At 44.3% G+C, this 14,439-nt stretch overlaps 1 protein-coding gene across 5 annotated transcripts in view; it reads right to left on the reverse strand.

Moving 5' to 3' along the window:
- Nucleotides 1-14,439, reverse strand: part of ZC3H12B (zinc finger CCCH-type containing 12B) — a 93,531-nt gene that overhangs the window by 20,800 nt on the left and 58,292 nt on the right. The window contains exon 1 of one of the 5 annotated variants that reach the window (XM_014607254.3): nucleotides 7,413-11,202. The exons of the other annotated variants lie outside the window; for them this stretch is intronic. The gene's annotated coding sequence lies outside the window, so the exon portion shown is untranslated. Of the gene's footprint in view, nucleotides 1-7,412; nucleotides 11,203-14,439 lie in introns of those variants that run through there. 5 annotated transcript variants of the gene reach the window in all.

Consider the following 14,439-nt stretch of genomic DNA (forward strand, 5'->3'; position numbering starts at 1 on the left):
CGAAGCGGCTAGTATTCGCTTCGGATTCTGATTCGGCCAATTCGGGGGGCAGGATAAGATTCGGTGATCTAAATCACTGTCCCAAATTGATTCAGCTGACTCCGATTCAGAGATTTGGCTGCTGCCAAATCAGTCAAATCCCTGAATAACACAGGCCCCATCTCCTGCCCACTGTCAATGGCTGCCCTGCCCGCCCCAGCTCCCGGCTCTTTGGAAAAAAATAAACCCCCACTCACTGGGTGCTACAAAGCAGAGGGGGGTGGGATCCCCACTGCCTCCCACTGCATGGGGACTCTACAAGCCCCCTGACCCCCGCCCACTCCCCCAACTCCCCCATGGCTGCCCCGCCCATCCCAGCTCCTGGGTCTTTGAAAAAAAAGCCCCCGTTCACCAACTGCTGCCCAGTGGGGGGATGATCGCCATTGCCCCCTACTGTGTGTGGGGGGGGCTCTGCATGAGCCCCAGAAGCCCCCAGGCCACTGCAGCAGTCAGTGAGTGCGGTTTTTGGGGTTTTTTTCTTTTTTTCTTAAAGGGCCAGAGCTGAGGCAGGTGGATCAGCCATGGGGGGGGTGGGTAAAGAGGGTTAGGGGAGCAGGTGGGGGTCAGGGGGCTTGTGGCAGAGCCCCCCCCATGCAGCATGGGGCCATGGAGGGCAGTGGGGATTCCTGTTGAGTGGGGGCTTTTTTTTTTTTTTAAAGGGCCAGGAGCTGGGGCAAGGGGGCAGCCATGGGGGAGGGCTGGGGGAGCAGACAGGGGATGCAGGCAAGGGATGGGGCCTGGCAGGGGTCCCCTCCCATGGTCCCCTCCCTGCTCCTCCAGCCTCCCCACCCCTGCCCCCTATTTACCAGCTCGGAGTCCGGGTCCAGCTCCCTGCGACAGCGAGCAGGGACTGCCTGAATCATCAAAGCTCTCCGAATCTTTTCCAAATCAATTTGGAAAGCTTTGAATTGATTTGGACCTTTTAATTGGTCCCCTGATTCAATTCAGACTCGGAGATTTGGCATCCGAATCTCCTCCAGATTGAATCAGCACCTGAAGCTTCGCACAGCCCTATTGATTAACATGGGATTCAGAAATTCTTGGGAGAAGTTGTGTTCCATTCAAGGAAACCTATTTCATGATAAAACTGAACACAAGAGAGGACTGACATAAGGACTCCTAATTCCCTCATTATCTTACTTGATATTGTGGCTGTAAGAAGGCCACCTTTGCAGAGAAGCCAAATAATGAGCATGACGGTAGTCATTTGTGTGCTATTTTTACTGGACAGACTGTACAGTTGGAAAATGCTGGACAAGCTTTCATGCACAGAATACCCTGCCTCAGGTCCCCTTTGTACTTTGTGCCTGAAAGCTTTTCCAACATCAATTCCAACAATGTAGCTGGGCCAATAAGAGACAGCACAAATAACTTGCCTGTCTTACATTTCCTAGATCATCATGGCTACAGCAACACTTCAAGCCTGCGTGAGGATAATGGCTCACAGAGAGGGTTCATCAGGCTTGTGATTACTAATCTGAGATCCACAATGGAAGATGCTTCAGTTTTGTTGGGAAGACTCTCACAAGTCCTTTAAGGATTCTGACTGGGCACTTTTACGTATGCTCTGACACATTCTGATTAGAACTCATTGGAGCAGACTTGATTAAATGAGTTCGCTGGAGTGTTCTAATAAGAACACTCCAGTGTGCTGCAACAACTCATGTATCCAGTGGCCCACATTTCAAAATGGCAGCAGGGGTGTTTTAGTTAAAGCACCCCTGCCACCATTTTGAACTATGTTCCAACCTTCCCTGGAGCAAAATCTGGACGCTTCTTTTTGGTTGCAAACATATCCAGATGGCTGGCAAAGGACTACAGATGGCATCACTGTGTTATGGAGCTCTCATTCATGATCCTTGAAAAAGCAGCTGCTGAGATTGCCAGCTACTGTCTTGTTAATGTAGGTGGATCTGCTGATATGGCAATTTAATGAGGCAGACACCAATTCCAAAGACATCAATGGGCTCATTTAAAACATCATCAGCCAAATTTATAATTTGGATGCTGGTGTCGCCATGGACGTAGTCTTTCTGGACTTTAAGAAGGCCTTTGACACTGTCTCTCACCCCATCCTCATTAATAAATTGAGCGACTGTGGTATTGATGCCTACACAGTTGGATGGGTCAAAATTTGCTGATGGGGCATACCCAGAGAGTGGTGGTGGATGGGTTGTACTCGACCTGGTGGAATGTGAATAGTGGGGTCCCCCAGGGCTCGGTCCTGTGGCCTACACTGTTCAACATCTTCATCAGCGACTTGGACGAGGGGGTGGAAAACACGTTGTCCAAGTTTGCCGATGACACCAAGATGTGAGGAGAGGTAGGCACGCTCCAAGGGAGAGGCTGCAATTAGATTTAGACAGACTACAGAAGTGGGTGGATGGTAAAAGGATGGGCTTCAATGTAGATAAATGCAGGGTGCTGCACCTTGGGAGAAGAAATCCACAGCATACATACAGGCTGGGGAGTTCCCGTCTTGAAAGCACAGAGGCGGAAAGGGATCTTGGAGTCATTATTGACTCCAAGATGAACATGAGCCACCAATGCCAGACCGCAGCCAGCAAAGCCAACCGCACCTCGTCGTGCATCCAAAGATGCATCTCAAGCCAGTCCAGAGAGGTGATCCTCCCCCTCTATGTGACATTGGTCAGGCCACAATTGGAGTACTGCATCCAGTTCTGGGCACCGCACTTGAAGAAGGATGTGGCCTGCCTTGAGAGGGTTCAGAGGAGGGCCGCCCGCTTGGCAGGCCCTATGAGGAGAGGCTGAGGGACCTGAACCTGTTCAACCTCAGCAAGCGGGGGCTGAGGGGGGATTTGATGGCTGCCTACAAACTCGTTAGGGGAGATCAGCTGCAAATAGGAAGGGCCCTATTCCCCACAGCAGCACCTGGGGTGACAAAGTACAATGGCCAGAAGCTGCTGGAGAACAGGTTCAGGTTAGAGATTAGGAGGCACTATTTCACTGTCAGGGTGGCTAGGATCTGGAACCAACTTCCTAGGGAAGTGGTCCTCGCTCCTGCCTTGGGTAAATTAAAAAAGAAGTTGGACGAACACCTGTCTGGGGTTGTGTGATCCCAGCGTGTGCTCCTGCCAGTGGCACGGGTTAGACTAGATGATCTGTTCAGGTCCCTTCTGACCCCAAACTACTATGAAACTACTATATTTGTTCTTTGGGACAAAAACTGACAGATTTTATGCTTCTGAGGGTCATAAACCTCCTTTAGACAAAATTACCATACCCCGCCATGCAAATGCCAGCATGCTGCATTTCCCAGGGAGGGCTACCTTTTGGTTTAAAAGAGGGCCATTGTGGAGGTACGTGCCAATGCTGGACACAATAAATTTACTGCATGTGAATGGTCAAAGACACGTATTGTGATTATTGTTTAATGGAAAATGGTGCTGACTGATAATGCAATTCCTGAAACTAAATATTAATAATCTATAAAATAAGACCCTAAGGAACTAAGCTAAGGTCAGACACTGGCAGTGTCACAAACCAAGGGTAGTGAAAAAAGAACAGCATTGGTCCTACAACTCTTCCCCCCTCTCCCTTCTTTAATCGTCTGTACAATGTGCAAAATAAATCCAAGTGCATGCATTGACCAAGCAGGCACTGATATCAATAACTCTCTTGTCTCAAGTACATGGAATGCACACATACCTGGCCCCAGCAGTAATCAAGGAGGGGCAAGCACTCCAACAAAATGTAGTGCTCCTCAAGGAATAACTAAATTCAATACCTTGAAATAGAAACTAGACAAACTGCATTAGAAATATGGCATTACTTTATGAATACTGAAATAAAAATTACCCATTTGAACATCATATCAAGGATGGTTTTATTCTCTATTATGGGAAATTTTGAAATAAAAATTGAATGATTTTCAAAAAGATACGATCTTGTTCTGAAAGATTTAATTTAGGGAAATTCTATGTTCTGTGCTACACGAGATCAGATTAGATTATCACAATGGTTCCTTTCAGCCTATAATGTAGACATTTTATGGAATTAATGTTCAATAATTTATGTGGCTGATTTTGCAAAACTCTAGAGTTCACATTTTAAAAGAAATTTCCATTTTTTAAGCTAGTAGCCAAAGACAAAACATATGTCAAAAGAACAACACTTAAAGCATCAAGGAAGTAGCAGATTATAGTGCAATCCCTTTTATCAAGACATTATCAAAATAAAGTGATTCATCATGCTAGATATATGCTGCACACAGGGAAAAAAAATCTCTAATCCTTCAACATGAGCAGCACCCAGCGAAAACCTACGTGAAATAATATGTTAATTATCTGTGTTCCCTCAGGTTGCAAGCGCATGAACAGAATTACAGATTAGATTCCCCTAGACTCCCTACAGTACATCAAACCCTCAGCTACAACTACAAGGAACAATATCCTAAACCACCAAGAACATCTTATAACATACCACTGGTAAAAGGGCAGATGAGGGCACTGCCAATGCCCTACCATTGCAATGACAGGGAAGTAGCTGTGGACTATATCCTAAGAAGATCTTAGGACAAGGGCCATGCATCACATAACTGAAGGAGGCAGAAAAAAACCTGTCTGTGACGATTACAACTAGGGAAAACAGAAACATTCCTGACCCCAAAACTGGGCAATTGGCAAGACCATGGTACATGCCCTTAACCTTGGCCATGGCTGACCCTCCCAATGCCTCAGAAATGGCATTTTTCCCATTTTGTTTCTTTCCATTTCTTAACTATCCTTTGCTTTAGTATATGTTCTAAGATCTCACCTACTGCCAAAGTCAAGCTAATAGGCTTGTAATTGCCTGGATCAAGGGGGTCAAAGATAAGACCCGCGGAGCCCTATCACCTGGCCCATGGTGCTGCCTGTACATCTCAAATTGTCCCTACCTAATGATGTGCTGAGTCAGTCTGGTGCACGCTTCATGCAGGGCATAGGGCTGGACCGAGCATATGCGCTGCATGCAGGGCCAGTCTGAGGCATGTGCTGCATGTGGTACCTGTACCAGACAGGCGCTGCATGCTGTATCTAGCCCACACAGCTGGATGAGTTTGATACCTTTGGCCTGGATCATTCTTTCTCCCTTTTTTTGACAATAGGCATTACATTTGCTATTTTCCAGCCATAGGGTACTTACTATCTCTGAATTGACAGATTTGGTTAAGACTGGATCATCACCAGATCTACTATGAATACATTTGTCTAAGGCTATTCCTTCAGAAGCATACATGCTGCTTGTCACTTCCCATTGAAATTCAACCATCTTTGTGGCAGACCTGTAGCAGGCCTGACTTGCTAGCACCGGTACCAAAGAATAACTTTAGCAAAAGCTATGCAGAATAATTTATCTAGCTCCAACTTATCTCACATAAAAAAATTAATAGACCAGAACACAGAGACAGTAATTCAGCCAGCCCAAAGGAAAAAAGTGTGATTACAATGTCACAAGCTATTTTATGACAATTGGTATTAAAAAAAAGTCATTTGTCTCAGTCATCCTAAAAAAAGATTTTTTTTCAAAGATCTTTTTTATATCAGCTTATGTGTTTCCATAAAAGTTACAATTAGGTTCTTTTCTTACAAATCAATATATGAATGAATCAAACATATTTGCTCCAGTCCTGTTACTAAAGGTCCAAATAATTCCTTTCTGCAGAAAAATCCATGGGAAAAAAACCAAATCTTGAACCAATCAACCTAGAAATTAAGTAATAAATATGATTCACATGATATGTAAATCTTTAAAGGGACTCAGCAAAATAAGAAAAAATATAAGCAAATTCAAACTGAATTATTTCAGTGTTTATTTTTAGGAATAGTTTAGGAACTTTAGGAATAGGCATTCACTGTTTATTAATAAATATCACACACCCAAGGAATATCCCCAACGTATGTACTCTTACTTCATTATGGAAACTCCTTAGATTCAGCTGAGTTCATTTCCTCTGGCACAGATGCAGCAATCTACTGTGTAGTATTTATGGCTATTTTCTAATTGACAACATGCGTCTTACTAGCAAGTCTGCAGCTAGGATTGAAAATGAGGGTCAAATATACCCTCTTACTGCCCAGACTTCAAACAAGGAATTTAAGGAAAAATAATTGTCTGGGAAGGGTAAAGGGATGCCAGGTGATTTAAATAGATTAAACATAAGCTAGCTGAAGATGTCACCTAATTCTCTTTAATAAGAAATACTCTCTCAAGTTTATAACTGATTTTCTAGGTGTTTGGCTCAAATCAAGGAGTATTAGAATACAATGCATCCAAGTTTTTAAATCTCCCTTCCTCTCCTATACCTTTCCCTATTGTTAGTTATATAATGTTCTTCACCATCTTCAAGTAATTATGTGGAGGACTGCAATACAAAACTTATCATTTTCTGCTTAGTGGCATCATGTCTAATTTTATACTCTTAGATAGTAATTGTAATCCTTCCATCAATGTGAATCTAGTAAGTGAGCCCACAAAAGTTCCTATGCCTGGATACAGCCTTTAAAGCTTGAGGTTTTGAAGAGGAAGAGAACATAAAAGTTAAAAATCATTAACAACCAGGTCAAAATGATATATCATTTTGCCATTATTTTTCCATGTTGTAATGTTTAAACCAACTATCAATAGCCCACCTTGAATTCTATCAGAAATCCTTATACAACACTTCAGACAATAACAAAAGTCTCTCTTCCCCCAACACCCGTAGCATTTAGCAACTACTCTTTAAAGACTATAAAAATAGGTAAGTGGTAACATAAGATTTATAACCACAATCTGATGATTTTCAATTAAAAACGGAACACTTTCCCAACTCATGCATATCATTGTTATTACCTCCCAGAGCAAGTAGCTTAAAGACACGAGTTTCTGTCCCACTGGCCAATTTTAAGTCTTACCATGATTTAACAGTCACTGAAAATGTATTATACACAAAATAACTAGAACTTAGAGCAATTTGATTTAACCACATTCCTAATTTAAAATATAATTAAATACTTCTAAGTATTTGTAGTACAGCTACTATTATCTCTAGTTTGTTTGAAATGTCATCTTAACTGCACAGGTCAGGGTCACTGAAAAAAATTCGTATCCTCTAGCAATGCTACTCATGTGAAAATGTTGTACATCATAAACCCATCTGTTTTCATCATATTTGAATTCAAAGTACTGATTCGATAAGTAAATATCTTTAACTGCCTATTTAACACCACATGTGTAAATCACACATTTCAGTTAAATAAGATATAGTTCCCAGAGAAATGTTATATTGAACAAATGCCTAGTTTGTCCTGAATTCGAAACTTATTTAAAATTAAACAAATGAGAAAATCCATATAAAAAGCAAGTACTGTCACTGGTGCTAGCATACTCACTTCTGTTGTACTCCTAAAGAAAGCAGCTCAGTTGTAATCCATGCTGGGAAGCTGCATTGTGTACCTTTCTGCCAGACGACTTGTGCTGGGGTTTTCTGTTCTTTGGCCGCTGGTGACTGATTAGTGGATTGGTTATGAAAGCCTGCTCTACAGAAACACACCCACTTCTATGACTCACCCATGAGTTTCTTGCTACTGCTTTTTTTTTTTTTTTTTTTTTAATTCATGTCAACTCTTGGTTGAAAACTATTAACCAAGGAAATTCAGCTGTGTCATTCTTCTCTTACAAGGGAATGGAAAATATACTGTCTGTGACCAAATGATTACTAGTATCTCTGAAGGAATATTACGAAGTAGTAATGATAAATTTGTTTAAAATTATCTCCAGTTAAACTTCAAACTAATTTAAAACTAAGTCACAACATTATAAGTTTGCTCTTCCTGTAAGTTACAAGGCTCTGAGTGAGAAAGGAAGCAATGCAGAGTAAGTGTTTCCATCTCTACCAACAGACGCTCCCATCCTCAGCTTCTACCAGTTCATGGCACATCCCTCATTTTTTTCAGGACAGACACAGAAGACATCTAGTTGTTACACATTTCTGGTTGAATAGTATGTTAGGCAGGTATATCCAGAACGGCAAAAAGGAATCCTTTTGCTGCTCCAAACATCCAGTACAACTAGGCAGCTGCAGAATCTCTCTTCAGAGACTACTTCAGTCAAATAGCTAATATACCCTCAGGGTGACAGAAATTTCCACTGCTGACAAAAGGCCAAAAGGACTCTTAGGCTACAAACAGATCTAACATTTATCCCAGGATTAAACATTTTGTTTTTGTGGGGGTTTTTTAATCTTGGGACAAAGCACAATCACTCAGACATCCACGCCTCTTGTCCTGGGACAGATCCTAAAAAGGTTCTTGGGATAAGAAGTCCTAACAGAGTATCTCAGGACATCACAAAGCACATCTGAGCAGTTATCCTGGGTATGCATCACTGAATCAACAGCAGAAATGCAGCAGTGCATTCAACTGCTCACTAGAAGGGCAATGTGTATAAATGCCAATCCCAGGATATTTCTGTTCTGGGACAAACACACACGCAACTTGTCCAGGGACACTTTCAGTGTCTGTTCCTATCCATATGGCAACAGATCTCCAGATTCTGCTCTGCCATACTGTGCAGGACTACCCAGGGAAATCCTTGAAAGCTAGAATCTAGCTTTTCAGATTGAGAGTGAGATCTCTTACTCAACAGGCCTTTTCAGCCAAACCAACCCCCTTTTATGCAGCTGAATGATACCTACTTCGCTGCTGGGGGAATCTCCACAGTACTGGATGTGGCACTAGAATAGCTCTAATGTGCTTAAGGTTTATAACTTTTGGAGAGGTTAGTTTGCCTCTGTAGTAACCAGTTAATCCACAATCTGAAATCAACACAGTAAACATACACACACGGAAAGTATAGCATTTAACAAATCCTCCCCCCACCACAATACAATAATACAGTATTCTTTTTCTGTATGGATTCAGAATTCAGAAGCTGATATCAAAGGCTACAGTACAAAGTTACCTAGAAATATTTCCCCCAACAAAAAAGCTGATAGCTGATTGAAAGTATTAACAGGACAAATATAATGATTTCTTCTAGGGGGAAAATAAACATAATTCGAAAAACTAATAATAATCTCTATTTTTATTACAGTGTAAATCATTTTTGGAGTATCAAAATTTACAAATCTTTAATGTTTAGCATACCTAACGAAGAGACATCAAACTGAAAAAAGCATGAGATTTCTAGAGATTAGACCCAAATAAATCCTAATTTAAACCAAAAGGGAGCAAGACTGTATCAGATACACATGGCAACACTATTGCAGACTGAACTGAAACACTACCTTCTCACTAGGCACAACTGAGACTCCATGAGAAACATTATGCTTGGTTACTGTGATGTGGGATTATGAAATAAATTCTGAAATTTTCCTATGCTGTTTCTAATTATTTGTCATGATCAGTGAGCTGTTCAGTTATTGACAAATCATATTTAATCATTTTGGTGAGTCTTCATCTAAAATAATATATATATTTCTCATGGGCTTTGCTTTCATACCTACTTCAAATATAGTTCTGAAGACTGTTGGCCTAGTCTTGCCTCTGTTCTACAAATTACTAAACCAGGAAGAAAAATAGTGTATGCTACAGTCAACATCATTTACAACAATGCCTAGTAAGAGCAGTCATCTCCCTCTAGTAGGAATTCCTAGGAACATTTTCCATACCACATATACAGATGACCCTTTGTAAATAGAAACAGCAGCTTATATAGCACCAGGCCATAAACACGTTGCTGCTGACAAGTGTTAGCTGTTCTTCCTTTTGAGAATCACCATAAATCAGTTTTTATCTTTTGTTCCCTCTTCCATTCCATGCAGCTGAGTGGATGCACTAGAAAGCATTTATTATTTGTATTCTGGTACCTCCCACAATGTAGTAAGTGCTGTCCAAACAACTAAGACAGTCTAAGAACCTGATTTTGCAAACATTTAAACACACAAATATGTTCTCATGTATTAAATGCAATTTAGAAAATAAAATACCATATAGCCAATATGAATTTGATGAAAATTCTGTGATGCATCTATGTAATTTAGGATCACATTTTCCATGGATTCTTGACCTGGGCTTCTAAATCACTTGGGATCCACAAATGGATCCGGTACTACAGTGCTAACCTATTTAGTAACCTTGCTGCCTGGTGGAAGGGGTAAAGCTGAAGCCATGCCTGCACAAAAAGAGATAGACAAGGAGGACACTAGGTCAAGGAAACTGATGTAACTTCTAATCCATTAGTGTCACACTCATTCAGCCCCAAAGGCCAGACGAGTTCCAGGGGGCTAGTCCACAAGCTGGACTGGGCCCATAGACCACCCTCCCCTTCCCTGTCTTTCGGCATACTTGATCCAACAACTGCTTCAATAGGTCTGGAACCCTAATGTGGCATGGATCCTGGAGTGGTGGCAACTAGGCCTGTACCAATATGGAAGTATTTGATTCAGATTCAGCCGATTTGGAGGACAGTGATTCAATTCAGAGATTCAGATCACTGTCCTGAATCGATTTGGCCGAATCAGCTTCGGAAGATTCGGCACTGATCTGGAGACTCGGATTGGGCGACTCCTCCGGCTGTGCCTGCCTCTCCCCACGTAGGGGGAGCCACAGGAGAAGCCCCCATGGCTGCTCTGCCTGGCCCCATCTTCCAACCAGCTCCAGCCAAGTCCCAGCACTTAAAAAAAAAAAAAAGCCTGGCACTCACCAGATGCAGGAGCAGCTGTTGGGGACTCTGGGCACTCATGGCAGATCCCCCCCTGCATAGCGCGGGGCAGTGGGAGACAGCGGGGATTGTCCCCCTCTGTCTAGCACCTGCATGGCACAGGTGCAGTGTGGCTCGGCAGGGTGCCATGCACTGCCTGGGAGCTAGGGCCACTGGGGTGAGTGCCGCCGGGCTCTGGCTGACACAGAGAACCACCCCAGCTTCCAGAAAGCATACGGCGCCACCAAAGGGCACCTGCTATGTGGGTGCGGGGGGGGGTGGGGAGGGGGGAGAAGGGGAATCCCTGCTGCCCCCACTGCGCAGGGAGGCTTTGCGAGTGTCCAGAGGCCCCAATCACCACTCCTGCAGCCGGTGAGTTGCGGGGGTTTTTGTTTTTTGTTTTAATTGCTGGGAAGCTGGGGCCAGGTGGGGGGCGGTGATCACAGAGCAGGGGGTTGGGGGGGCTCTGCCAGCAGACCCCAGAGTCCCCACAGCCCCTGCTGCAGCCAGTGAATGCCAGGCTTTTTTTTTTTTTTCTTCAGTGTCGGAGGCTGGGCAGGGCAGAGGATGGGGCCAGGCAGAGCAAACATGGGGGCTTCTCCTGTGGCTTGCCCGGCTGTGCCTGCCTCTGCCCCAGTGGGGGGAGCTGCGGGAGCTCTGCAGGGCATAGCTCCTGCTCCCAGCACTGCTGTGCCTGCATCAGCACTGGGAGCAGAGGCTCTGCCGTGCCGCTGCTTGCCCCCCCCCTCCCCCACCCAGAACAAGCTGCGTCCACGTCCTGCCCACCTCCCCAGCTGGGAAAGTGGCAGCAGGACAGAACTCCCACTCCCAGTGCTGCCACGCCCGCATCCCATTCCCCAGCTGGGCAACTTGTCCCAGCCCCAATCCCTCCCTCAACCCCAACAGACTTACCAGCTGGAGGCATCTGTCAGCTGCCTGTTTAGTCTATGGTCGAATCTCTGAATCAGCTAAATCTTTTCCAAATTGATTTGGATGCTTTGAATCTATTCAGAGCTTTTACTTGGTCTCCCAATTTGATTTGGATTCGGAGATTTGGTCCCTGAATAAGGGTCAAATCTCCTCCAAATCAAATCAGCTACCAAAGTTTCTCACAGCCCTAGTGGGAACAGGCACCACATGCAGATCAGTCTGGTTGGAGTGGCAGCCACATTGCACACACTGGCTGCCCTGGCTGGACTATGCCACATGAAGCACCAGCCCTGGCAGCACTGGGACTGGGCTGCCCACGGTGCCTGTTCCAACCAGTCCAGGGCTCATGGTGCATATGGTGCTTGCCAGTGCCACAGTGTGGGTGCCATAATAGCTGAAGCAGGCACGGTGTGCAGCACGTGTCCCAGAGAAAATGCCACGTGGTACAGTCTGGCCACGGTGACCACTGCATGCAGCACAGCTGCTGCTCTGACCAGATTGCAGTGGACATGGTGCCCATTCCTGTTACTCCTGGATCCACACATCGCAGGTCCCAGACTGGTTGGAGCAGCTGCCAGATTGGGTATACTGGAGAAGGGTAAGCAAATAGAAGAGGGGGTCCATGGGCATGCATCATGCCAATGTAGGTCTGATCAGACCCAGCGACAGCACCAGCGTTGGCTCTGTGGGCTGGATCTGGCACACGGGCCATATATTTGACACCCCTGATCTAACCTGAGGAGACTTCCTTCTCATGTGTAGGGTCAATGTGTAGGTACAGACACAGTGGTCTAAGGGAAACTTGCATTGTTATTTCCTATGCTCCCCTCATCCAGTTCCTTTTGCAGGCACTAAATTCACTTTAAAGAAAGAAAAAAAAACCTAATAATAATATGAAAGAAAACAAGTATTTACATCTGATACCTTCATCAACCTGCATTTTTCAAACTGCTTCAGAATGACAAGTTCTCAGTTAAAAAACAAAAAACCCTAAAAAACCTCTTGACCCTCAATACAGCTGTTCCACCTAGGCTACTTGTCCTATCCTTACAATATGTGTCTCTAAGGCAAAATTCCCCTTCTTTCAGTCAGACTAAAAAACACCAGTGAATTAACAGAACAAAAACTTGTTGGTTTTGTTAGGCATTTCCTGCTTCTCCCTTGTGACCTCTAAAGTGGACTCTCAATCTGAATAATAAGAAACTTGCACAAGTCTTGAACAGGTTATGAAGATCCTGTATTATTTCTGCTGAAATGGTTTAGATCATTGCTCTACAGCAGATGTGCACTTTCACTGCTTTCAACTTAAGGGACAAAAGGATTATTTCAGGAAGATCAAGTGTCTACAATATGTACTTGGAAGCAGCTTTCTTTCCCTAGTCTTCTTTACTCAGGCATTGCACATGGGGGGGTGGCGAGAACTACCTGCACGTCACAAGCTCAGAGAAAAGTAGGGCTTAAAGGAACCTTATGGCCTGGTCAACACAAGCATACACTTTTGGTTCCCCAGAGACAACCAGCAGCAAGACACCTTGTGCTGCTGCTAGTTGTCCCCAGGGAATGCCTGTGCAACACACTCTGACACGCAGCAGGTTACCCCAGGTGGGCTAGGGGGGCTGGGGCCAGCACTGCTGCTGGGGCTGCAGCAGCGGTGATCCTGGTGCTTGGAGCCTGGCTGGCAGTTGGAGCATGGCTCCGGCCAGCCAGGCTCTAGTTTTGAGAAGCGTGTGCTGCCCTCGTGTGCGCCACTCTGCTTTTTTTCTTGGCGCTGTTTTTTGACCCCTGAATATCTACAGGTCAAAAAAAAACCCTGTGCTGCTCCCTTGCAGCACAGAGAACAGCTGAATGTGTGGCATGTGGTGTTGCAGACATTCGCACCACATACTGCATAGCCATGCTTATCTGAATGGGCCTATGAGTTCACATGTACAGACACCCTAGGTGCCCTGCCAGCTAGCACCAGTTCAGACCCCTGGGAGTGAAGACTCAAGAAGCATCACTAGGGAGTGGTTCTCACCTTCTCTCTTTCCCCTGAGCTACCATAAATATTTATACAAGGAAAGAAAGCCATTCTTTACTGGCAACATTTGCCCAGGCCAGTGATGCTCAACCAGGGTGTTGCAGCACCCTCATGTACCATGAGATTCTTTTAAGGTGCTGCAAGGTGCCATGCAATATTAGCACTGTTAGATGCATAAATACCTACATAATTCACAAAATAAACCAAGAGATTTCAAACAGGCATCCACAACATCAACACCATTCTGACCTGTTGCATCTTACAACAGAACTGCTTTATTATTTCCCTGCAGTCAAAAATGAGATAAATTAGTTTTCCAAATGAGGTGCCACTGACTTCAGATAGTTATGGAGGTTGAGTCTAAAAAGGTTGAGAACCACTGTTGTGGGTTCAGGCACAGCCAGTTAAGTTTTTATCCTCTTCTCCCTGGTGCGGGCAATGGAGCCAGAAACAATCCTCTCTTCTCTATGATGCAGCAAGCAGCCAACTAAGTGGGTGCTGAGCAGCTGTTCAGTGCACTTCCGAGATCATATTAGAGCTGCACCTGGGACTGCAGGGAATCAATGTAGGCAAGTCAAGAAAGTAAGATAAAGACTGATTAAAAATTTGTTGGTTTAAAAATGGAGAACACTGTTCCAGGAATACAATTACACTTCATAAACAGCACACACATCTTCTGAGTACAGTTGCCCTTAAAGGCCACAATTTGGACCTTAGAGTGTTAAAACAGGCTCCACAATTCACAGGTTGGGTACTCCTTTTATATA

This window comes from Alligator mississippiensis, chromosome 8 (genome assembly GCF_030867095.1).
Source record: "Alligator mississippiensis isolate rAllMis1 chromosome 8, rAllMis1, whole genome shotgun sequence".
Taxonomy (NCBI): domain Eukaryota; kingdom Metazoa; phylum Chordata; order Crocodylia; family Alligatoridae; genus Alligator; species Alligator mississippiensis.